At 35.8% G+C, this 26,010-nt stretch overlaps 1 protein-coding gene across 3 annotated transcripts in view; it reads left to right on the top strand.

Moving 5' to 3' along the window:
- Positions 1-934: 934 nt before the first annotated feature.
- Positions 935-26,010, top strand: part of TNRC6C (trinucleotide repeat containing adaptor 6C) — a 171,185-nt gene continuing 146,109 nt past the window's right edge. For all 3 annotated transcript variants that reach the window (XM_027850100.1, XM_027850099.1, XM_027850096.1), the window contains exons 1-2: positions 935-957; positions 2,374-2,395. The gene's annotated coding sequence lies outside the window, so the exon portion shown is untranslated. The remainder of the gene's footprint in view (positions 958-2,373; positions 2,396-26,010) is intronic.

Here is a 26,010-nt window from a genome sequence, read left to right as displayed (position 1 = left end):
CTTCTAGGGAATAGCCAAGGTTTATATGACCAATTAGTGATTAGATCTGTCTCCAGCCCCCTGACACACATGCTTCTTTGACCCACTTAGTTTAGCATGGAGACCTAAGAAATGAGCATGAAATGTACCAGATGAGATTGTGTTACTCACAAAGTGAAAAACTTTTTGACTAAGGGAATTTAAATAGAGCTAAGATGAATGGATTTTAATTAAAAGTTTGGTTTAAGGAACCATCTTCCTCATTCACCTCTGGAATAGTTCCCAGTTGTGCTGCTTTTCCTATTCTGTTGTCATAATAACACTATGATACTGTGACTTTTCTCTCGTTTTACAGCTGCCATAACAATATTAAGACATTGTTGTGGTTGGGTTATTCATTAAACCAGTAATGACTAGGATCAAAACTCATATTTTCTCATAGTCCTGACCATTAACCCTTGTTAAATGCTCTCTTATCCTTATTTAAAAATGAAGTTGTGAGACAAAAGCATTAATAGAGTTTGATAAAAAAAATATACCCGTTCCTTTTCCTGTCACTGTCTTGTCACACTGTCCTTTTCCTTTGAAAAGCAAATGAAATAACATATGTAAAATGAATTGCAGACTTTAAAGGGCTATATGATTGTGAACTGTTACTCTTATTAGCAATTACTGTATTTACTAGTTAGGTTAGGCAGGATTTCATTTTGGAAAATATTATTTGAAAGAGCCTTAATATTCTACATTTTATAAGTATTCATTTCCTAGCCACTTACTGATTGCTTACACAAAATATCATGATTTGTAGTTGTCTAACTGCTAAAAACAGTATATTAACTTTCTGAATTAAAACAAAATTTATACTTAATTTTTAATAGGGAGAAAGAACAAGAAACATAAGAAGAGGAACATTTGATGGAAGAAAAGAAAAAGAAAAAACAGGAAGAAAAGAAAAAGAAGGAAAGTGCTCAGAAAAAGGTTTGGCTAGAGTTATTGTTCTTATATTCAATGTATTGGTAAATTAAGTGTCTCATTAGCATTATCATAGCCATTACAGTACCATGTCTCCTTTTATTTTATTTTTTCTTTTTTATGCTGACCATGGTGGTGTTTTTAGCTAGAGTGATAATGTGTTGATTAAATATTTATGATCTTAATAGCGTGGTAAGTAGGTTTGTGTTCTAAGTATTTATTCCTAGAAGTCTTCTCAGACCACACAAGTATGTTCAGGATGGCAGAAGTCTTTCTCAGCCAACTAGAGAAATATCTTGAGCAAGTTTGATTTGTTTGTGATGACAAGATGCCCATACCCTTCCAGTTAAAAATTACATTTTGCCAAGAGCCAACTATGACTAAATAGTGATAAATAGATCATTTAAGAGCATGAACTTATCAGAGAAACAAGATATGTTTATTAAAATATTATAGCATTCCCATGTATAAATTATATTGCAGAATACTTGATGTTTTCAAAGAATAAGTAAAATCTAATAGATATCTGTGATATAATAGAAAGAGCATTGTCTTTGAATTCAGAAGACTTAGGTTCAAATCCTGGCTCTGATATTTAGTAACTGCACATGACCTTGGATAAGTACATAGATTTACAGATAAGGAAACTGAGGCACAGAGAGGCTAAGTAAATTTTCTGGAGTTGTTGTTGTTCAGTCATGTCCTACTCTTCATGACCCCATCTGGGGTATTTTTGTCAAAGATCCTGGAGTGGTTTGCTTTCTCCAGCTCATTTTACAGATGAGGAAATTGAGGTAAACAGGATTAAGTGAGTTGCCCGGAGTCACACAGCTAGTGAAGGTCTGAGGCCAAATTTGAACTCTGGAAGACTCCAGGACCAGCATGCCACCTACCATGCCCTGTCTAGGGTTACTCAACTAGTATGTGAAGCATAGAATATGTAGTATTTGAACTTAGGTCTTCCTGACTTCAAGTCTAGTGCTCTATTCACTACTCTATGCTGCCTTTCTGCTTAACCTCCCTGGACCTCAGTGCTTTCATCTATGTAATAAAAGGACCAATTAATGTCTGATGTCCCTCCAGCTCTAGAATTATGAGCCTATACTTGAATTTGATGGTGTATGAATTCACAAGATGTTATTTTTTTATTTGTATCTCAACCACATATAATTTGATAGGATAACTACTTATATAAGTCAACAGTATATGTATCTTTAAGATAATTAAAAAAATAGATTAGGAAAAAATTCTGAATTTTTTTCCCCACTTAGAATAGAATATATACAATTAAAAAAATTTTAATGTTAGAATTCCAATATATTAAAAGATAGGTAAAATTTACTGAAATAGTAGAAATCTGATTATAAACTTCGTGGATCATACATATGGTATTCCTAAAGAATTTCTGGTTTTTTTTTCCAGGCTGCTGATCAAAAAACCAAAGGTAAGTTAACTTAACTTTGGGGGGATATATTTGATGCCAACACCCAACTTTTCAGTGTGGAGATGAAATTTTTTTAAAAACCTTTTTATTTTTAGTATATAACTGTGAATATATAACTGTGAGATCTTTCCTTTATTATTGATTTCTTTGATGTATTCTTCATCCCATTATACCATTTGTTTACTAAATAAAATGTGTTAAAATGAACGTGCATATTTAAAATTTTACCTTTAGTTTGCCCTTAAAGATTTCCATCACACAATATCTTTAATGTAGTTGTCTTAGCAATTTGATCTAATATCATGTGAATATCCATAGAACCTTGGAAATTAAAATAGTATGTCTCTGGTCTATCACTGTTAATGTGAAAGATAAGGAAACTGAGGCACAGAGAGGCTAAGTAAATTTTCTGGAGTTGTTGTTGTTCAGTCATGTCCTCATGACCCCATCTGGAGTATTTTTGTCAAAGATCCTGGAGTGGTTTGCTTTCTCCAGCTCATTTTACAGATGAGGAAATTGAGGCAAACAGGGTTAAGTGAGTTGTCCGGAGTCACACAGCTAGTGAATATTATTAAATATTAAATATTAATGGGCAATATTATTAAATATTAAATATTAATGGGCAACCTAGTTACTTGTTTTTTAAAAAAAAAGTAAACTGATGAAGAGGAGAGCACTTAGAGAGTATCTATTCTAGTCCTCACTCTGCCATTTAGTATCTATATGACATTGGACAAATCACTTAACCTCTGTGGACCTTAGTTTCCTCATCTGTAAAAAATGAAAATAATAATGGTACCTACCTTACAGTGTTGTTGTGAGGGTTAAATGAAACATCATGGTAAGCGCTTTAAGCACTTAACATAAATACCAGCTATTATTATCTGATATCTATCCTTGCATCTGAGGCAAAATGGATAACTCCATTTTATACTCTTAAGAGGAACCCTTTAAATTTATATAATACCTTTTCTTTTTCCTATAGAGTTTATTGTGGTACATGTTTGTGCTTGAATTGGTGGTTTTAAATGAAAAGTACTATCTTATTCTTGTCACTTAAAGAATGAATTAAAGGAAGAGTTGTTGTTGGAATTGGTTCCCTAGCTATCAGCTTGAAGCATTCCTTTTTCCTTTTTCACATTTGTTGAAATGTTTCTCTAACCATTTCGGTACCAACTATATTCTATTGTCATTGCCGTTGTAATTGTTTTTCCTTGCACAGTGACATATTGCTTATTCTTGTGTAGTAATACTGAATTACATTGTCCTGCCACTTTACACATAGAGAGTTATTACTTCTATTATATTTTTGATGGTTATTTTCATTCCTCATTCTAAGTTCTCACTAGATTTTTATCTTATCTAAAATACTCCTCCTTTTGGAACAGTTTATCAGAAACTGTACTAACTATGCTAGCAATAAATAGTAATAATGATTTGAAATTACTTTGTAAATAAAAAAATATTTATTGAATTCTAAATAATTCAGCAATGAGTAGTAACATCATCAAGGTTTGTGAGTCTCAATGTTAATATAAACCAGTTACTCATCATTTTGTGAAGGAAATTATGTAGTTTCTGTAGTTGTAAATTCCTAATTGGGCGTTGGAGCTAGGTATGGTATAGTATGAACCTAGATGAGTGTAATTAATATTTCTCTTACGTTTACAAATAAAGTACACTTTCCAACCTTCATATTATTACATTTTAATTTTCTTGGACAGGGCATGTGGGGGAGGGGGTGCAAAGAAGGGTTTCTATAATTGCCTGAAGGAGGATGGTAGCTAATGTGGTAGAGTGTATAGTTGGAAGTTTAGTATATAGACCAAGGAGTCTTAGTGGAGTCTGCAGCTTGAGAAGGTGAAGGATCTCTGCAACTCTGTCCTATCACTTGTCTTAAATGTTTAAAAGAATGGAGTAGGGCTTCTTACCGAGAGTCTATGAACTTAGGTTTTTTATTTGTTTGTTTTTGTTTTGATAATTATATTTCAGTGTAATCAGTTTTTCTAATAATCCTATGTATTTTGTTTTATACATTCAAAAACGTTCTGAGAATAGTCTTCACTAGAAGACCAAAAAGGTCCATAATGCAAAAAAAGTGAAGAAGCCCAGGTACAGAGACTAGACTATATTTGTGTTTTGTTTGTTTGTTGAAGTCCTAGAAATATATTCAACCTGAGCTAGTCTACATTTAGCCTAGAACATATTTAAAGCCAATCTGATGAGAGTCATTTTTCTTATTTTCCCAAGTGTTTCCTTGTTATGACTTGGCTAAAAATTTAAGAACGTATTTCCAACTTCAGCCTTCTTCAAGAAAGATTTTTCTAGAGCAGTTATATGATATAGCAAAGAGTCTTTGATGTAGTGATATTTTTGGGAAGCCATAATAACAACAAGACTTGGGCCATAAATGGAAGGTAGTGACATAAATTTAGGAAACCAAGGCTGGATGCCAAAGCTCTGAACACTTAGATCTAGTTCTTACCTTAAAGCTTCTCCACAGTCCTTCTTATTGTTATAGTTCTTCTCCCTAGAACAAAGTTTTCTAAACTGGAGTTGTATTGCCTGGGAATTGGGGTTGTAGTATAAGACCTTCTCAAGGTAGGCACAAAGCAATGACTAAAATCATAGGATATGTTGAGTATGATTCCTGCGTAAATATATCCACTATTTTAAAAGGAAACAAAATTCAAGTCAGCATCAACAAAAGTAAGATTAAGGAGGAGAATTTGCTCCATGTGGTATGTGTTTGAGTGCTTAAGGGGCAGCTGCCCTAAAGAAGTTGTGGCTAATCCTCCCTTACTGACTACTTCCTCTACTCCCCCTTTAGACTCCAGGTACTTTTACTGAGACCTTTGTTGCAAGAGGAATGGATTGGGAGCCTCCACTTCTCTTGCTCACTTCTTAACTCTTCAATCTGGCTTCCAAACTCATCAGTCATACAAAATTACTCTGTCCCAGGATAATAACAGTCTCTTCTTAATTGCCAAATCTAATGGTCTTTTCTTAATCATCATCCTTCTTGATTTCTCTGTAGCCTTTGAGTCAGTCACCTGCTTCTCCCTTGATACTCATTTCTCTCTAGGTTTTTATAACACTTTTCTCTCCTGGCTCTCCTCCTACCTTTCTGACCATTCCTTCTTGTCTCCTTTGCTAAATCGTCATCCAGGTCAAGCCTGCTAACTGTGGATGTCCCATAGGACTCTATCCTAGGCCTTCTTCTCTTTTCCATCTGCTGTATCAGTTGGTGATCTCATCAGCTCCCTATTCTGTTATCTCTATGCTAATGATTATCAAATCTCTCTACCCCTGAACTCTCCACTCATCTCCAGTCTGACATCTCTCACTGCCCATGAACTAGATGTCCAGTAGACATCTCAAACTCAAAATGCCCCAAACCAAGCTCATTTCTTTTCCCCAAACCCCTCCTTTCTTCCTAACTTCCCTATTATTGTTGAGGGTATCACCATCCTCCTAGTCGCTCAGGCCTACAACATAGATGCCTTTCTCAACTCTTCCTTCTTACTCCCTATATCCAGTCTGTTGCCAGGGATTTTCAATTTTGCCTTTGTGTCATCTCTCCAATACGTCCCCCACTCTCTGATGCTGTTACCACCCTGTTGCAGATACCACCTTTATCACTTCATGGCCTGGACTATTGCAATAGCATACTTGTTGGTCTCCCTGACATAAGTCTCTCTCCATTCTAGTTCATCCTCCACTATCAAAGTGATTTTCCTAGTTAGCAGATCTGACCATGTCATCCTCCTACTAAATAAACTTTCGTGGCTCCCTATCATTTCCAGGATCAAACATAAAATCTCCTGGCATTCAAAGCCCTTCATAACCTGCCCCCTACCTTTCCAGATTTCTTGTACCCTACACTTCACCATGTACTCTGTGATCTACTGACATTGACCTCCTTTCTGTTTCTCAAAAAAGACACTCTACCTCCTGGCTGTATGTTTTCACTGGCTGCCTCCCATACCTGGGATGCTCTTACTCCTCTGCAAGAAAGATTTTCCTGTGTAAGGAAAGATCTCACAGTTATATTTTCCTGACTTCCTGTCTTCTTTAAGTCCCAGCTAAAATCTCACTTTCTATAGAAATCCTTTCCCAAACCTCCTCAGTTCTAGTGCTTTCTATCTGTTGATATTTTCAATTTATCCTGTATATACGTTGTTTGTACATATTCGTTTGTATGTTGTCTTTCCCATTAGACTGTGAACTCTTTGAGAGCAGGGATTGCCTTTTACCTTTCTTTGTATCACCAGCAGTTATCACAATGCCTGGCACATCAAAGCCACATAAATGTGACTAACTGTTAAAAATCTTTCTAAAAGGCATCAGGATTCAATTTCTTAGAAACTAACTTTCTCCGATTGATTCAATTAGAAAATCAGGTATATTTTATGCAGTTTATCTCAGTTTGATAGAGTTCAAGTGTACAAAAGGTATTATGTAGGTTGAATGACCGTATAAGTTGTTATAGCAGTTTTTCTCTACTAAATATACTGTGATAGTTCAGAGACTCAAAAATCTGTAATAGATTGTGTTTAGAAGGAAAATCTGCTTGTTCTTCTTTGAGACATAGCAGAAGATAATGGTTTTAATCCATTTTCTTAGTGTTTCCTCTGCTGTATGTCAGCTAGCTTGTAAAATTACTTGACCATCTTCACGTAATTTGTACCTGCAGTTTGCTTTCTATAAGAGCTCATTAATAGCACTCAAGAAATTCCATATGACAATAGCTACAGCCTTTGTAGTGTACATGGAACCTTTTCATTACACCACTTGAATTTGACATTGTTCCAGAGACATGACTGTGTGTACATGGAAAAAAGGAAAATTTACTTGATCACTGACTGCCGCTTTGGGGAATAGAGACACCTTTTCTACTTCAGAACTTACACCCTTTTTCTTCAGATGGCCTCTTATTTGGGGTTTTTGAATTTTTCTCTCAAAATTAGTAATGAATGTAATTCCACAATGAGAATAATTCTGCTGTGTTTGTATTTGTCTCAAATATCTCCCATCCATTCCTTCCTCCCCTGGCTGTAAAAGTAGTCTGATTGTGTTGTACTCTTACTCAAATAATTCTAGTTGTTCCTTATTACCTCTAGGATCTAATACAAACTTCTCTGTAAACAATTTAGTTAATTGCCTACCTTTCTAGTCTTATGATACATTAATTCCCTTCACACACTTTGCAGTTTTGCCAAGCTGGATTTCTGCTGTTGCTAACATATAATACTGTATCTCTTGTTTCATGCCTTTGTACAGATTACCCCATACCTGGAATACACTCCCTTGTTACTTCTACCTCTTACAATCCCTACTTTACTTCAAAACTCAGTTCAAATGTCACCTCCTACATGAAGCCTTTCAGGTCCTGCACCTTCCCAACACCCACACTCATAGCTACTAATGTCTCCCTCCCCCTAAAAATTATCTTTTATTTATTTTGTACATATTTATGTGTGTACAATTTTTCTTGACTGATAGAATGTGAGCTCTATGAGGCCAAGTATAGTTTTTGTTTTTGTCTCTGCAGCTTCAGTAGTAGTGTGCTTAATAAAATTGTTGATTAATTTATCCAATAATTGGCATATCTATATCACTTAATATTTTTGTTGTATTTGATGATTTGATAGTTCAGAGATTACTTATGATTCATATAATTTTAGAGCTAGAAGGTGACCTTAGCAATCATGTAAGCTGTTTCTTTCATTTTACAGATGAGGAAACTGAGGCCAAAGTGAAGGTTGTGATTATCTCAAAGTTATAGGGCTAGTTAATGATAAATCTGGAACTCAAACCTAGGTGGAAATTGAATTGAAAAATCATCCTGTAAAATGTCATTTGAATGTGTCAACACTTTTTACTATAATTATCCTGATTTTATCATGCAGAAGTATAGCTTTAAAGATACAATTTTCTATGTTTAATATGAATGTATATGTAGAGCCTATATCAGATTGCACGCTGTCTTGGGGAGGGGGGAAGGAAAGGAGGGAAGGGGAGGAAATTTAAAACTTATGGAAGTGAATGTTGAAAACTAAAAATAAATTTTTTTATAAAAAAATACAATTTTCTCTTCCTTACTTCATATTAGAGAATTACAGTATTTGTTATCCTCTAGACTTTGTTTTGGTGAAGGTATTTAGATGCTTCTGTTATATTTCAGTTCTAGGTCTTTCCATTTTTTTTTTTTTTTTTTTTTTTTGCTGTAATCCTGTCATTCACCTCAACTCTGTCTTGCATTCCCTTACTCCTAACTAACTTATTGAGTTGACCGAGAGAAATCAAATCAGAAGGGGCTTCATGGGAGAGTTCTTCTTTTCATGTTATTTAAAGGATGGGTAGGATTTTTATCAGATGAGAGTATGCAAAGGGGACTAGGAAAGTTTCAGGACAAGTCCTAAATTGCTGAATAATTCACTTTGAATTTAAACTTTACTCATTGATCAGTAGGGAGACATTGAAGGGTTTTGAGAGACATGATTAAATGTGTTAGAAAACTTACGTAGCAGAGAAAAGAGTGAAGGTGTGAAATTGTGTTAGGATATTGTAGTAGTCCAGGCAGGTGTTTGTAATAAGATGGTGGCAGTGGAAGAATGAGTCAGAGGTTTGATAATATCAAGGTTTTAAACATGGGTGTGGAGTCAGAGGAAAACTGGATTAAATCCTCCTCTCACATTTAATAGTTCTCCAACTATGGGTGAGTTATTTAACCTCTCTGAATTTATTTCATTATCTGTAAGATGGGACTAATAATACCTTTAGTACCTACCTCATAGTATTATTGTGAGGATCAAATGTGAGAACATACATAAAGGGCTTTGTAACTCTTAGAGAACTATATAAATATCAGCTATCACTGTGATCAAATAGAAATAGAGAATTCTAGCCAGTTTAGAGGAAAGCTAAGCTTTTTAAAAAAAATAAATTCTGTCTTTTTTTCACTTACACAAAAATGACCCTCCCCACAATTAGGGGAAAAGAAAAGAAAAAGAAAACAGTTGTAAAAAATAAGTAGGGGCAAATAAACAAAAATCTCATATTGACTATGTCTCATCCTGCATTATCTGTCCATCTCCTCTTTGTCAGGAGATAGATAGTATTCTTCATCTTCTATCTCTAGGAATAAATGGTTGATTATTTCATTGTTCAGAGTTCTTAATTTTTCAAAATTGTTATTTTTTACAATATTGCTGGTGTAGTATAAATTGTTCTCCTGATTCAGCTCACTTCATTCTGTATCAGTTCATACAAGTCTTCTCATGTTTCACTGAAGCTGTGCCTTTCATCATTTCTTATGACATACTAGCATTCCTTTATGTTCAGATACCACAGTTTGTTTAGCATTCCCCAGTTGATGGATAACACCTTCCCCCACTTAGTTTCAAGTTTTTTTCTACTACAAAAATACTTATTATAAGTATTTTTTAATATATATATCTTTTCCTTCTTTCTTAATGGGTATGTCCAATTTAATGATTTCTGGGACATTTCTAAACTGCTTTCCAGAATGGCTTGACCAATTCATATCTCCACTTAATTTACACGGGGGAAAGGGTTAGGATGTTGCTCCCACTGCAACACAGTAAAGAACCATTACTTAGTTAATTAAATTATTAATTAAATATTCATTAAATTATTAATTAAATATTAAATGGAGGCACACTTAACGACTAGCTAAGACATAATAAAGTATATCAAATTCTTATGAGAGTTGAGTGGAAATACTCCTGCCATTTGAAATGTAGAAATATTTGGTTTGAGGGGTTACTTCTTTTTGCTATCGGGTGGCTGTGGTGGTGACAGCTTTGCTCTGCCACGTTGTATTTGACTTTATTCTGAAAGGTGGCCAGGAGTGTGGATTAACTGATGAAGTTTGGAAGCATAGTGCATAAATTATGTTAAAGTGAAATATGCCTGTCTTTGGCTTTTCTGATGCAGACATCCTTTTTTCTGGAATGCATACTTTCAGTCATTGTCCTTAATGAGAAGAGTTATCAAATATAATATATTCCTTTATTATACTTGCTCTTTTCAGCAAAAATCATGACTGCCACTAATTGTTGACTTTGGACGAATCTCTTGGGTAGTCTTACTCATTCTCTAAAATGAGGGTGATAATTGTCATACCTCACAAGAATATTAGGAGGACAAAATTTAAAAATAACAGCAGCATAGTCTGGGTCCTTCCTAAGACCCAGACCTAGCCTAGCTCCCTTCTGCACTAACTATATCAGTAGCACCTAGCCACTGTTCCTGTCCCATCTTCCCACAAACCCTTACCCCCAGAGAGGAAGGAGCAGTAGCAACAGGCCCAGAACCCTTTGCTCAGCTGAAAAAGATCCAGCTGCAATGCTGCCCACTCATTTCAAACCCTCCCCCCAAGTGAGAGTGACTAAGATGGTATAACCCTGATGTGGGCTAGCAGCAACACATCTTGAAGACTTTGAGCTTTATTTTTCATCAGCTACCCACTATTATCCCTATGGCTTACAGTTTCCCACCACTAGTTTCTCTCTCTATCGTTGTATTAATCAATCACCAGAGGTATAGGAGCATACCAATCTTCTGTTCTCTCATCCCCCTCCTTAGCTTTACCCCACTCGGGCCCCACTTTAATTCTGTCCAGTTTTTCCACTTTATCCCGTGGAACTCCTTTTCTATAGTGAACAAATGTCCCCTCATTCTGGACCTTTTTCTGTAATACTCCTATCTATAAGCCTAAGACCTGGCTTCCTTTTAAAGATGGCACTACATCTCTGGCTTACATCCCTAGTCTACCTCTCTACTACCAGCTGTACTTTTACCCATACCCTCTATGCACTGGTCCTGTATGAGGTGCGGTATTCGTTTCCCCCACTACTACTTCAGATTCTTTCTGCACTACTATTATTCAACACTACCTGTCCTTCTTTGAAGTTTACAATATCAAAAGTTCCCACCCAATCTGAATTATGGTGGCTATTATACACTAACCCACAGGAATTTAATACTTGGCTCACTATGTTCCTGTCTTTCCCTATTCATTTTCTTATAGTAAAAAGTTTCAGTAACCATGTTGATGTGTCCTCAAACTTTCCCCCAGTTCCTCAGCCCTCCTAAATCCTATAAGCTCCTTTATTAACCACCTCAGCCACACATACAGATGGTCACATACAAGACCTCACATTACACATATACTACTTTCTTAATAAAAGATCTGACATCCTCGATTGATCTTATCATTTCATCTCTTCCCCTGCTTTATCCTTCCTAAATCCACTTTTCACCCTCATTGAGACCTCCAGTCCTCTACCCCTTAGTACTTTTTCAGACTATTGTTACTGCTCTGATAATCTTCTCTCCAATCTTGACTCTAAAGCTAATCATTTCAGCTTTTCACTGTCCTCTCAAATCCTTTGCCTCTTTGACTTGTCATTAACTCCTATTCACATGCTGCTGAACAGCAGTGGAGGAAGTCACTTTGCTGATTATGTCCATTATAAATTGATGTAATCTAACTTTAACTGGACCCTTATTATAGCACAGCAATTCTTTTATTCCTTGTAATAACAGCTATCTAACAGGATTGTTGATAGATCCAGATGAGATAATGAATGTAAAATGCTTTGTAAACTTTGAAGTACTATATAAATGTCAACTTTTAAAAAATATCTTATTATTATTGAGTATGGATAGGGACTAGACCTGTAATTCCGGTGGTATAGGAACCCCGGGTGAGGAAAAAAACTTCTGCTAAAGCAGGTTGGTACCTTCTCTGCCATTCTTAGTCTTATTAAGTTGCCTAATGCACCAAGACATTAAATTACTGGCTGAGGTTCATGTGGCCAGTATATGTCAGAAGTGGGGCTTGAAGCTAGCTCTTGATCTAGCCTGCCACAGTGCCTACTTTAATTCGGATGATTAAATAGACTTGCGGGAATTTTAAGGTAATTTTGGTGCATGATTAATATAAGATTAGAAAGTATGTTTTAATGCTTTAGTCAAGGAAGATTATAACAAATTCATGACTTGACTCATTTAAGTATTTATAGCTTCCTCTAGAATAACTGTTACCTTGTAAAGTGCTCTGTTTTTATTGAATTCCTTGACATTTTAGTAAGAGAGCATTCCGTGCATCATGACTCCAGTGGGGGAAAGCAGCTCATTGGTAATAGATGTTCTAATTAAATACCAATACATAGCTATGTGTTAATCTATATTAAGAGCTTTTAGGTTCATCAATTTAGAACCGAGAAGGATTTCTTAAGTCCAGTCGCTTCATTTTATAGGTAAAGAAACTGAAGCCCAGAGAGGTGAGATAGTTTTCCGCAGGACACACAGGTCTAAGTATTAGAGCCAGAACTTGAACTCATTCCTTCTGGCTCCAAGTCCAACACTCTCTCCCTCTGTACTAATGCAGTACATATATAATTATAGATGTAATTTAATATTCTTTTGGTAGTTATACTCCTTTTCTTAAAGATCTGAAAAATATTAGAGTAAGGGATGGGAATAGGAAGGGAATAGTGCCACAAGCTCAGTAAGAGTCACCAGTGTGTTGTGGTAGACAGAAAAGCCAAATGCAGTCTTGGGCTGCGTTAATAAAGGCATAACTTCCAAGAATAAGAAAGTGCAATAGTCGCCCTGTATGCTACTCTCATCAGATGTCATCTTAAATACTGTGTTCAATTCTGGATGCCACATTTAAAGAAGGACATTGATTAGCTGGAGAGTAAGCAGAGAAGGACAAACAGGAAGTTGAAGGGACTTGAGTACATGTCAGTGAAGATTAAAGGAACTAGGGATGTTTAGAAAAGAAGTGTTGGGAAGAACATTCCCTTCAAGTATTTTAAGGGATATAACGTGCAGGAGGAATTAGACTTCATGTGTTAGCTCTTAAAGACAGGACTAGTAGTACTGGATGGAAGGAAGTTTAAAAAAGAAGCATAGTAGTAGTAGTAGTAGTAGTGACAACAACTAGCATTTATATAGTACTTTAAGGTTTGCAAAGTGCTTTATATATGTTAACTCATTTGATCCTCATAACAGCTGAAGGTACTATTATTTTCCCCATTTTACGGATGAAGAAACTGAAGTAGAGATTAGATGTCTTGCTATGGTCCACAGCTAGTAAGAGTGAGTCAGGATTCAAACTTAAATCTTCCTGACCATGAGTCTCACACTATATCTACTGGACCATCTGACTACTTCAAGGATTGATATAAGGAAAAACTTACTAACAATTAGAGCTTTGCAAAGGAGAATGGACAGACTAGAAAAGTAATAGATTCCCATTCCTTGGAAGTCTTCAAGCAGAGGCTGGATACCTACTTGTCAGATATGTTAGTCTAGAAATTCCCTTTCAGCATGGGTTGTACTAGATGGCTGCTGTGTTCCTTTCTTATTCTTAATTTCTGATTCTGTGATATGGTAATCATTAATTCTTAGTCAGAAGGGGCCTCATGTGTCATTTGGTCCAACTCATACCTAAACAGGTGTCTTTTCCACAGCATACCTAACAAGTGGTCACCCAAAATTTTGATTCTGCTGTGAAGTTGCTGTAACTCAAATACTTCAGGGATGTGTCCTTTCCTCAATGCGGGCCTTCCCTCCACTGAAAACTGACAGTCCCTATGTAACTTAGTAGATGGTCCTCAAAAGTAGCTATAGTCAAAAAATAAATCACCAGGGGCAGCTAGGTGGTTCAGTGAATAGAGCACCAGCCCTGAAGTCAGGAGGATCTGAGTTCAAATCCGGCCACAGACCAAACACTTGACACTTACTTAACTGTGTGACCCTGGGCAAGTCACTTAACCCTGATTGCCTCACCTAAATAAATAAATAAATAAATCACCATTCAGGCAACCTAGTAGTGAGCCTCTCTGCATTTAGCTAGACTGGTATTCAAAGACAACACTCACAAAATCCACAGTTGAGTCTGTGCTCAAAACATCTTAAAGCTTTCACAAATTGGCCCCAACCTGCTTTTCCAACTAAATTATTCAGTATTCTTCTTCCCATACTCTAAAGGCCATCCAAACTATCCTTGCTATTTCTTATACACAACACTCCTTCCCCTGTCTCTGTACTATTATGCTAGTTTTCCCCCATGCCTGGAAAAATTAAAATTTCAGGTCTCTGCTTCTAAATCCACTATTCTTTTCCTACTACACTTGTGCTATACTCAAAAGAGTGCTGGTTTTAAAGTCATATGACTTGGGGTCAAATCCCAGCTCTACCATTTAGTATTTGTGTGATCTTGGGCAAGTCCCTTCACTTCTCTGGGCCTCAGTTTTGTCATCTGTAAAATGAGGGGGCTGGACTAGGTGTCCTCTGAGGTGCTCCTTCCTCACCTCAGTCTCTTAGAATCCTTTGCTTCCTTCAAAACTCTACTGAAGCATCCCCTTCTATAGAAGGCTCTTCTGATCCTCCAGCTGCTAGTGTCCCCCCACCTATACCCACCGATGTGTGTGTGTGTATATACATATCTTATACATGTATATCTTATATATATCTTATACAAATATATATCTTATATATGTATATATACAAATATATCTATACATGTATATATTTTGTATATGCTTCCTATATACCTATCTCCTTTCATAGAATGTAAGCTCCTCAGCATTAGAAGCTGTTTCATTTTTTTGTATCTCTACTCTCTGCCTTATGGCCTAGTACATAGTAGGATTAGTATTAATAATAGTAATAGGATTATTCAAAATAGTAATCATGCTTAATAAATGTTAGCTAATTGATTTTTCCAGTTAGGACTGCCAAAGTTTGTACTTTGCTGGCAAAAACCTTTAGGACCCAAGGACATCTCCACATCATGATGAAGCATCAGAGGAGTTCTTTCATGTGGAAGATGTATCTTAGTAGTCAGAGACAACTGAAGATAAGACTAGCAGCCAACAGTGTAATGAATTTTTCCTAGTTTAGCTAGGCTGGTACCAAGAGATTAGAAAGAAAATCAGATTCTTTGAATGGATACTTAGAAGCCCAAGATTTTTCTTAAAATGTGATTTTAGAAAATCATTTATATCTGTCTACTTCACAATTCACTTTTAGTTTGATAGGTTTTTTGTTTTTTGTTTTTTTCAATATATATTAGATGACAACAATTGTTAGTGACAGTAGAATTGGAATAATTCCACAGTGAGGAGGCCTAAGTGGTAATTGGTGACATTTTTTAAAACGTTTTAGTGGTGTCCAGGAAGACTGATAAAAAGAGGGTGATGAAGGAGGATGGAAGATTCATAGACATAGATGAATCTTCAAGCAGTGAGGATACACAGGCATAGTTCGTCTAACTTTTTTAATTGGCTTTATTGGGGCCACAATATTATGGGGATAGAGCATTTAGTTAAAAGGTGAAAGAATGATTGACTGAACAACATTATGGTGAGATTTCATAACATTAAACTGGAATTTGGCAATAATGTATTAATGATGTTATTGTGAGATGATATTGGCCAGAAGATCTTATTGGGATATGTGCCTATATTTCTTCCCACAACAGAGTCTTACTGTTATCTCCAGGTCTCCTATATAACACTTTACCTCCTCAATCTATACCTTTGCATAGACCATCCCACATACCTGGAATTCACAACCTCTTTACCTTTGCCTCAGTTAATTCTCTTCCTCTAAGACACAGCTCAGACCTTCTACATGAAAGCCTTTTCTGATCCCCGCAACTACTAATGCTCTCTATCCCCTTCTAATTACCTTGTATTTAATTACTTCACATATGTTTGCATTTATTTGCATTTATTCACTTTATATTTACTTGGTATATATTTATATTTGTATTTTTTGTCTTCCCCCCATGAGAATGTAAGCTACTTGTGAGAAGAAATTAGTTCATCCTTTGTATTTTTATCTCCAGTGCCGTAGCGTAGTCAATGGCACATAATAGACACTTAAATACTTTATCAGTTGCTTTGTACAAGTATGGAACCTGTATAAAGCGTGCGTAAATTAGTTTGGCAGATGCAGATAAATGTTGGGAATGTTCCCTGGTGTGACTTTTTTTTGTTCTTTGGCATAAAGAGTATCTAATGAGTTGCCTCCCTCCTAATTCCTCCTCCTTTCTTCACTACTGCTAAATCTGGGGAAAAGAAATTTGCACATCATTGTTCTCTCTTTTGTGTAATATGAAAGTATGAGTCAGAAAGATCCATTCCTCTTTCCTAGAATTTTCCAACCCCACCTTCCCACTGCCCCAGGAATTCCAGGGTCCCTGATCTGACCTGGACCTTGCCCAAACCCAACCCCAAAGACACAGGCTCTATGTATTGCTGCTTTGTCCCTCAATCAATTATCCTTGAAAAAAACCTCATTCCATTTCCTTTGACCTGGATTTCATAGTATCAGCTAATTAATCAGGAGGAAGCATAAAGAAACAGTGATGGAAGTTGAACCTAAATAAAACTTGAGAGTCAGACATAAATTCTGATGCTACTTGGGAAAGTCATGCAATTCTTCTGGGCTTCTGTTTCTTTTTAGGAGACGGGTTTTTAAAAAGATAATTCTAGTTTCAAGATTTAGTGATCACTCCAGGTAATTATGTATTTTAAAAGTAGTATGACATACTAATGGCAGTGAAATATTAGTATTTTTAACAGGATAGAGATTAGAAATATGGATAATTCTTAAGCACAGCATAGTGGAACCATTTAGTGTAGGGGCAAATAGCCTTACACACCTCAGTAGTCCATGAAGACACTATTATATAGTGAATACTTTAGTTGAGTACTTGTTATTCATGATAATTGGTTTGTCAATTAAAGGTTATCAGTGATCTGAAACTAGTTTTGTTTCTTAAAGGGGTAAATGTCAGGTCATTAGGAAACATCATTCTCAGGTACCATCAGAAATCATTTTCAACGCATTTTACTTTTATCTTCATCTAAGATTAACTTTTTTTTTTTCTTTTTGCCTTTTGGTGGGGCAATTGGGGTTAAGTAACTTGCCCAGGGTCACACAGCTAGTAAGTGTCAGAGGCCAGATTTGAACTCAGGTCTTCCTGACTCCAAGACCGGAGCTCTATACTCTGTGCTACCTAGCTGCCCCTAAGATTAACTTTGGAGCTATTTGTAATTGAATCTGAAATAAAGCTATCCTTTTGAGTGTTTTTTTTCCTATCAAGTTTTAGCCATTGGCAAACTAATTATTTTCACTTGGGCTCCCTCTTCTGGCAAGTTGTGTGGTTTTGCCTTAGCATGGAAAATATAGTATTATGTTTTCACAATTGTTGATTTGTTGATATGCCAGTTTGCATATTTTTTAAAACCCTAAAGTAAAGCAGCATTGCTGAAATATATTATTGTATAGGATTTATTTGTGCATCAAAATGGGCACAAATATTTATTTGTATTGGACTATGAGTTCCTTGAAAACAAGTATTTTTTTTGTATCCCCAGCACTTAGCGTAGTGCCTGGCACATGATAGGTGCTTAATAAATGCTAGTTGACTTCTCAGTTTATTTGTTTCTCATAACTACATAGCTAATTTCTTAATTTTTTTGTCCTGGAACCCTACAGATATTACAAATAACAGGCTTGGTAAGTGCAGGGTTCATTGAAGGATTATGTTTTTGTTGGAAGGGTGAGTAGAGGAAGTATGTATGAAGATGAATGCCAGACTCTGTTCCTTTCTAATTGATGTCCTGTTCAGTGGAAGTTATACGATATATTGGCAGTATCTATACTTTGCTACTGGCAGCATATACCAAAGTCTCTATAGAAGTGTTTAATTCTTATTCCTCTTAACTCAGTTGATGATTATATAAGAAGTATTCTTTGGTCTCCTTCATTTCAGCTAACTTTAAACTGCCTTAAATGTTTCAACCTCTGTTGTTGCTACTTTCCACTAATTTAGTTCATTAGATTGTGAGCTCCTCCATTAGAATGTGAGCTCCTTGAGGGTAGGGACTATTTTTGCCTTTTATCCCTAGTGCTTAGAACAATGTCTGCCACATAGTTAGCATTTAATAAATGCTTATTGACTTGACTTAATTTTAGTCTTCGGTAGTTCCAGGAGCCAGGTTGGCAGAGTAAGCAGTGGGTTGCTCCCACCCTCCCTCATTGACCTTGCAGGGACCCAGAAAATACCTCCCCAGGAGGAATCCTGTAACAATGGAGCCAGCAGAAAGACAAGGTGTAGCAGTCTTTGGCTCATGAGACCAGGGGTGGGGGGGATTGATGGGAGGGGTCCCTGTTGCTGTGGCTGGAAGGGACCAGTGTTGGACGGGAAGCATCCCAGCAAGCCCTACCTCAGCAGACCAGTGGGAGATCCTGAGCCCCAGAATGGTGGAGTAGGCAAGCCTCAACACCAGAACCCCCCTCACCCCCACGGGCCTTAGCACAGTCAGGGGAACCAGGAGACACCAGCACCACTTGTACTGGCGGACAGGCATCTACCAGTGGCTGAGCCTACCTGTGCTCTAGTGCAGCCCTAGGTGAAGAGGCAACCTCCAGCGGCCACACCACCCCCATCCCCACCCCATGAGCTTCAATGTAACCCTGGGGAAATGCAAAAGGACCCCACCTGGCCTCGGCACACACCAGCCACCCTCACCAGCTCCAGCTTAGCACCAATAAGCTATCAGACCCTTACAGCCTCCAGCTGCCAGCATGTGAGGCCCCAGCATACAAAACCAGTAGCCAGGCCCCTAGCCCCCAGCACAAGAAGCACAGGACAGTGCCCCCTGTGCCCCAGAAGCAGAGATCAACTGTAAAAGCCAGCAAAAAGGCAAACACTGTGAGTAAAAAGCAACAAAGTAAAACAGAGGCCATAGATTCTTACTATGGGGACAGGGAAGATCAAAACACAAATTCAGAAGAGGACAATATGTCAATATACCCACATCCGAAACCGCAAAGGAGAATGTGAACTGGTCCCAAGCCCAAAAAGCCTTCTTGGAAGAGCTTGAGAAGAATTTTAAAAGTCAAATAATAGAGGTAGAAGAAAGAACAATCCCTTTAAAAATACAATTGACACAATTAAAAAAAAGCACACTGAAGAAAACAACTCCTTAAAAAGCAGAATTGTAAAAATGGAAAAGGAAGTAAAAAAGCTAACTAAAGAAAACAATTCGTTAAAAATTAAAATTGGGCAAGTGGAAGCAAATGACTATATGAGAGATCAAGAATCAGTCAGACAAAATTAAAAGAATGAAAAAATAGAAGAAAATGTAAAATACCTCATTGGAAAAACAACTGATCTGGAAAATAGATCCAGAAGAGATGATTTAAGAATTATTGGTCATTTTTCATCAAGGAAAACTGCCCTGAGGTCCTAGAACCAGAGGATAGAATAGTTTTCAAAAGAATCCACCAATCACCTCCTGAAAGAGATCCCAAATTAAAAATACCATGGAATATTATAGCCAAATTCCATAATGATTAGGTCAAGGAGAAATACTGCAGGCACCCAGAAAGAAATAATTCAAATATTATGAAACCATGGTCAGGATTATACAAGACCCCATCTATATTAAAAGATCAGAGGGCTTGGAATATGATATTCCATAAGGCAAAGGAGCTTGGATTACAACCAGGGATCAGCTACCCAGCAAAATGAGCATAATCGTTCAAGTGAGGAGATAGACATTTAATGGAATAGGGGACTTCCAGACCTTCCTGATGAAAAAAAAACTGAGCTCATTGGAAAATCTGATCAAAAGAAGCATAAAAAGATAAACAGGAAAGAAAAAAAAACATGTTATTCAATAAGGGCAAACTGTTTACATCCCTACATGGGAAGATGATACTTATAACTATTGAGTGCTGTATCTTTATTATGACATTTAAAAGGGATTACATAGAGGGTGTGGGTATAAATTGACTTTGATGTGATGATAAAAAACCTAATTAAGTGGTGAAAGGGGATTGTAATGGGAGAAGAGGGAAGGAGTAGGCAGAAAAGGGTAAATTATATCATGAAGAGGCACATTGCAGTAGAAGGAAAGAAGGGAGGGAGATAAGCATTGTTTGAACCTTACTCTTTGAATTTGGCTCAAGAAGAGAATAACATACTTAGGTATAGAACTCTCACTTGCTCTTACTAGGCAGTAAGAGAGGAAAGAAAAGATGATTAAAAGGGAGGGAAGAAGTAGTAAAGGAAAAGGGAGAGAAAAGGGAGGGGACTGATAGAAGGGAGGGAAGATTGAGGGAGGCAGTGGTCAAAAAGAAAACTAGTGGGGAGGGAAAGGGAGAAAGGACAAATTAAAGCAGAAAAGGGGGGGAAGAGGAATAGGATGGAAAGAAAGATACAGAGAGTAATCATAACTGAATGGGATGAACTCTCCCATAAAATTGAAGCAGATAGCAGAGTGGACTAAAAACCATAATCCTACAATATGTTGTTTACAAAAAGCACATTTGAAACAGAGGGATACACACAGGGTAAAGGTAAAAGGCTGGAGTAGAATATATTATGCTTCAACTGAAGTAAAAAAAAGCAGGGTAGCAATCCTGATCTCGGACAAAGCAAAAGCAAAATCAGATCTAATTAAAAGAGACAAGGAAGGAAACTACATCCTGCTAAAAGGCACCATAGACAATGAAGTAATATCATTATTAAACATATATGCACCAAGTAGTATAGCATCCAGATTCTTAGAGGAGAAGGGAAGGGAGTTACAGGAAGAATTAGATAACAAAACTATTCCAGTGGGGGACCTCAACCTCCCCCTCTCTGAGCTAGATAAATCCAACCACAAAATAAACAAGAAAGAAGTTAAGGAGGTGAATAGAATTTTAGAAAAGTTAGATATGGTAGACCTCTGGAGAATATTGAATGGGGATACAGAGAAATATACCTTTTTCTTAGTGGTACATGGCACCTACACAAAAATTGACCACGTAGTAGGGCGTAAAAACCTCACAATCCAATGCAGAAAGGCAGAAATATTAAATGCATCCTTTTCAGGTCATGACGCAATGAAAATTGCATATAAAAAGGGCCATGGAAAGATAGACTAAGAATTCATTGGAAACTAAATAATCTAAACCTAAAGAATGAGTGGGTCAAACAGCAAATCATAGAAACAATCAATAACTTCATGCAAGAGGATGACAGTAATGAGAAACATACCAAAACTTATGGGATGCAGTGAAAGCAGTTCTTGGGGGAAGTTTTATATCTCTAAATTCTTTCATGAATAAAATAGAGAAAGAGGAGATCAGTGAATTGGACATGCAACTAAAAACCTAAAAAGAGAAAAAATTAAAAATCTCCAATTAAATACCAAATTAGAAATTCTGAAAACCAAAGGAGAGATTAATAAAATTGAAATGAAGAAAACTATTGAACTGATAAAACTAAGAGCTGGTTTTATGAAAAAAACCAATAAAATGAATAAACCTTTGATTAATTTGATTAAAAAAAGAAAACCAAATTACCAGTATCAAAAATGAAAAGGGCGAATTCACCACCAATGAAGAGGAAATAAAAATAATAATTAGAGTGATTTTGCCCAACTGTATGCCAATAAATCTGACAATCTCAATGAAATAGATGAATATTTACAAAAATATAAATTGCCCTGATTAACAAAAGAGGAAATAAAATACTTAACCCCATTTCAGAAAAAGAAATTGAACAAGCCATCAGTGAACTCCCTAAGAAAAAAAATCTCCAGGGCCAGATGGATTTACAAGTGAATTCTATTAAATATTTAAAGAACAATTAATTCCAATACTATATAGACTATTTGGGAACATAGGTAAAGAAGGAGTCCTACCAAATTCTTTGTATGATACAAATATGGTATTGATACCTAAACTGGGAAGAGCCAAAACACAAAAAGAAAATTACAGACAAATTTCCCTAATGAATATAGATGCAAAAATTTTAAATAAAACATTAGCAAAAAGATTATAGCAACTTATCACAAGAATAATACAGTATGACCAGGTAGGATTTATACCAGGAATGCAAGGCTGGTTCGATATTAGGAAAACTATTAGCATAATTGACCATATCAACAACAAAACTAACAGAAACCATGATTATCTCAATAGATGCAGAAAAAGCTTTTGACAAAATACAACACACTAAAGAGGAATAAATGGAGTCTTCCTTAAAATGATAAGTAGCATCTACCTAAAACCATCAGCAAGCATTAAATAACTGGAAAAATATCAGTTGCCTGTGGGTAGGCTGAGCTAATATAATAAAAATATAATAAAAATCAAAATTCTACATAAATTAATTTACTTACTCAGTGTCATACCAGACTACCAAAAATTATGTTATAGAGCTAGAAAAAAATAACAGTTCACCTGAAAGAACAAAAGGTCCAGAATATCAAAGGAATTAATGAAAAGAAATGCAAGGAAAGGTGGCCTAGCCATACCAGATCTTAAATTGTATTATAAAGCAGCAATCATCAAAACTACTTGGTACTGGCTAAGAAATAAGACTGGTGGATCAGTGGAATAGGTTATGTACACAAGACATGGTAGTCAATGACTATAGTAATCTACTGTTTGATAAATCCAAAGACTCCAGTTTTTGGGATAAGAACTCACTATTTGACAAAAACTCCAGGGAAATTAGAAATAGTATGGCAGAAACTAGGCATAACTGTCTTATATCGTATACCAAAATAAAGTCAAAATGGGTACATGATTTAGATATAAAGGCTGATACTATAAGCAGACTGGGAGAGCACGGAATAGTTTATCTGTCAGATTTATGGAGAAGAGAAGAATTTATGACCAGACGAGGGATAGAGAACATTATGAAATGCAAAATGGATAATTTTGATTACAGTAACTTGAAAAGTTTTTGTACAAACAAAGCCAATGCATCCAAGATTAGGAGGGAAGCAGAAAGCTGGGAAAGAATTTTTACAACCAGTGTCTCTTATAAAGGCCTCATTTCTCAAATATGTGGAAAACTGAGTCAAATGTATAAGAATACATTTTTGTTCCCCAACTGATAAATGGTCAAAGGATATGAACAGGCAGCTTTCAGATGAAGAAATTAAAGCTATCTATAGTCATATGAAAAAATGCTCTAAATCACTGTTGATTAGAATAATATAAATCAAAACAACTCAGGTACCACATCACTCCTATGAGATTTGCTAAATAGGAAAATGATAAATGCTGAGATGTGGGAAAATTAGAACACTAATGCATTGTTGGTGGAATTGTGAACAAATCCAACCATTCTGGAGAACAATTTGGAACTATGCCAAAAGGCTATAAAACTGTGCATACCCTTTGACCCACAATACCATTTACAGTCTATATCCCAAAGAGATCATACAAATGGGAAAGGGACCCACACGTACAAAAATATTTATAGCAGCTCTTTTTTGTGGTGGTGAAGAATTGGAAATTGAGGGGATGCCCATCAGTTGGGGAATGACTGAACAAGTTATAGTATATGAGTGTAGTAGAATATTATTGTGGACTTCAGAAAAACCTGGAAATACTTATATGAACTGATGCTGAGTGAAGTGAGCAGAACCAGGAGAACATTGTACACAGTAACAGTAACATTGTGCAGTGACTAACTTTGATAGATTTATCTTTAATTAGCAATGCAAGGATCTAAGACAGCTCCAAAAGACTCATAATGGAAAATGCTGTCCACATCCAGAAAAAGAACTATGGAGTCTGAACGCAAATCAAAGCATATTATTTGTGTGCTCTCTCTCTCTTTTTTTTTTTTGTTTGTTTCTTGTAGTTTTTTCCATTGGTTCTAATTCTTCTTTACAACATGACTAATGTGAAAATAGGTTTAATGTGAATGTATATGTTTAGCCTATATCAATTTACATGCCTTCCTGAGGTGAGGGGAGAGGAGAGAAGAGAAGGGAAGGAAATTTGGAACTCAAAATCTTATAGAAGTGAATGTTAGAAACTAAAAATAAAAAAATTTATTTAAAAATTTTAGTCTTTTAATTAACTCTGCAAGAAGTTTATAAATAATTTCTAAATAACTCTGCACCCTTTGGAAATAATTTGTTCATGGAATTTATCAGATTTTTTAGAGCAGCAACATATACAAAGACCAAAACAGTGACTGAAATCTTTAAATGTAATGGCTCTTATCATTGCTAATTATTAAAATGCTTTTTAGATTTAATTTTTTCTTTTTCTCTTAAAAAATTTAATCATGCTTATTGTTATTAGATATCATATATTCAAATATGTCTTTCCTTACTCCCCCAAATAAACAAGCTTTAAAAAAAGGAGGGAAAAGCAAACCCACCCTGTCCAAACACATCCATCTATGTCTGACATGTGGAATGCAGTATTCCACGTTCTTAGTATCCTTCCTCTACAGAAAAGAAAGGCAACATTTTCTCAGTTCTCCGGACCATGTTTAATCATTCTAAGTACATAGGTCAGTTTCATGTTTGTTGATCTATTTATGTTGTGATTATTGTGTATATTATTTTCCTTGTTCTTCTAACTTCACTCTGTATAAGTCCATATAAGTTTTCCCATGTTTCTCTGAATTCTTTCTAGCCATCTTTTCTTGTGGTGCAATTATATGCCATTATGTTGGTGTATTACAGTTTGTTTAACCATTTCTAAACATTGCGTACCTATTTGGTTTCAGATTCTTTGCTATCACAAAACAGTGCTGTTATGAATATCTTGGTAAATATAGGTTCTTTGTTTCTGTCTTTGACCTCTTTGGGGCACATGCTAGCAGTGGGAACACAGTATATAAACATTTTAATCACTTCACATAATTCCAAATGGCTTTCTTGAATACTTGGACTGATTCACAACCACTTAGTTTTTTTATACATTGACTGATGTTATCGAATATAATTACAGGAATGGCATTTAATTTAATTTAAAGAATTAATTCTGTTGTGCATTAGTACATAAAATTACCTTTGAGCAACTATTTCTTATTGCCAACATGCAAGTTCATTTAGTTATGAGTTATATTGTGTTCATTTTAAACTGTGTATCGAAAGTTGTCATGGTGATAGTTTGGTCAACCAAGAGCTGTCAACTGAACAACAAATAAAAATAACTTTCCACGCTAAGAACATCACTACCAGCCAGTAAAAACTGACAGATGGACATTCCTGGCTTTGTACTTGTCTGCTGTTTGTATCACAATGTTAAGTGGACTTCTTTGTTAAGTGTTTGTTACTATAAAAGTTTCACAGGATTTTGCACAAATGAAAACTTTTTCTGGGTGGTTTATCAGGTAGCAGAAATAAGAAAATTCATTTATCTTTTGCAATTCCAAGTTTTCAGTTAAATTTAAAGTTAGCAATGTCTCTTAGTTTTTCTTCCATTTTATTGTTTTGGGGACTCAGAAAAATTTTCATTTGTATAACTGTAAAAATTATAAATTATCTATGTTTCTTAATAATTTGCTTCTTTTATTAGTCATTGGTAAATAATAAAAGCAAGCGCTTAAAAATAACTAAAAAATTATTTAATACTTCCCTAGGGTCCTCAGATTAGCATTAACTTATTAAGTGTTATATTCTTGATTGCTTCTCCAATTAATTTTATTCTTCTCTTCTCCCCTCCCTCTCCTCAATATAATTTAAAGTTAGTGCCTTGTAGCCAGTGAAATTAAATCTGGACTGAAATACTCAAATGGT

Source organism: Vombatus ursinus, unplaced genomic scaffold, assembly GCF_900497805.2.
Source record: "Vombatus ursinus unplaced genomic scaffold, bare-nosed wombat genome assembly UNPS02008996.1, whole genome shotgun sequence".
Lineage (NCBI taxonomy): Eukaryota > Metazoa > Chordata > Mammalia > Diprotodontia > Vombatidae > Vombatus > Vombatus ursinus.
Note: the sequence above shows the minus strand (reverse complement) of the source record. Positions and strands in the feature narration are given on the sequence as shown.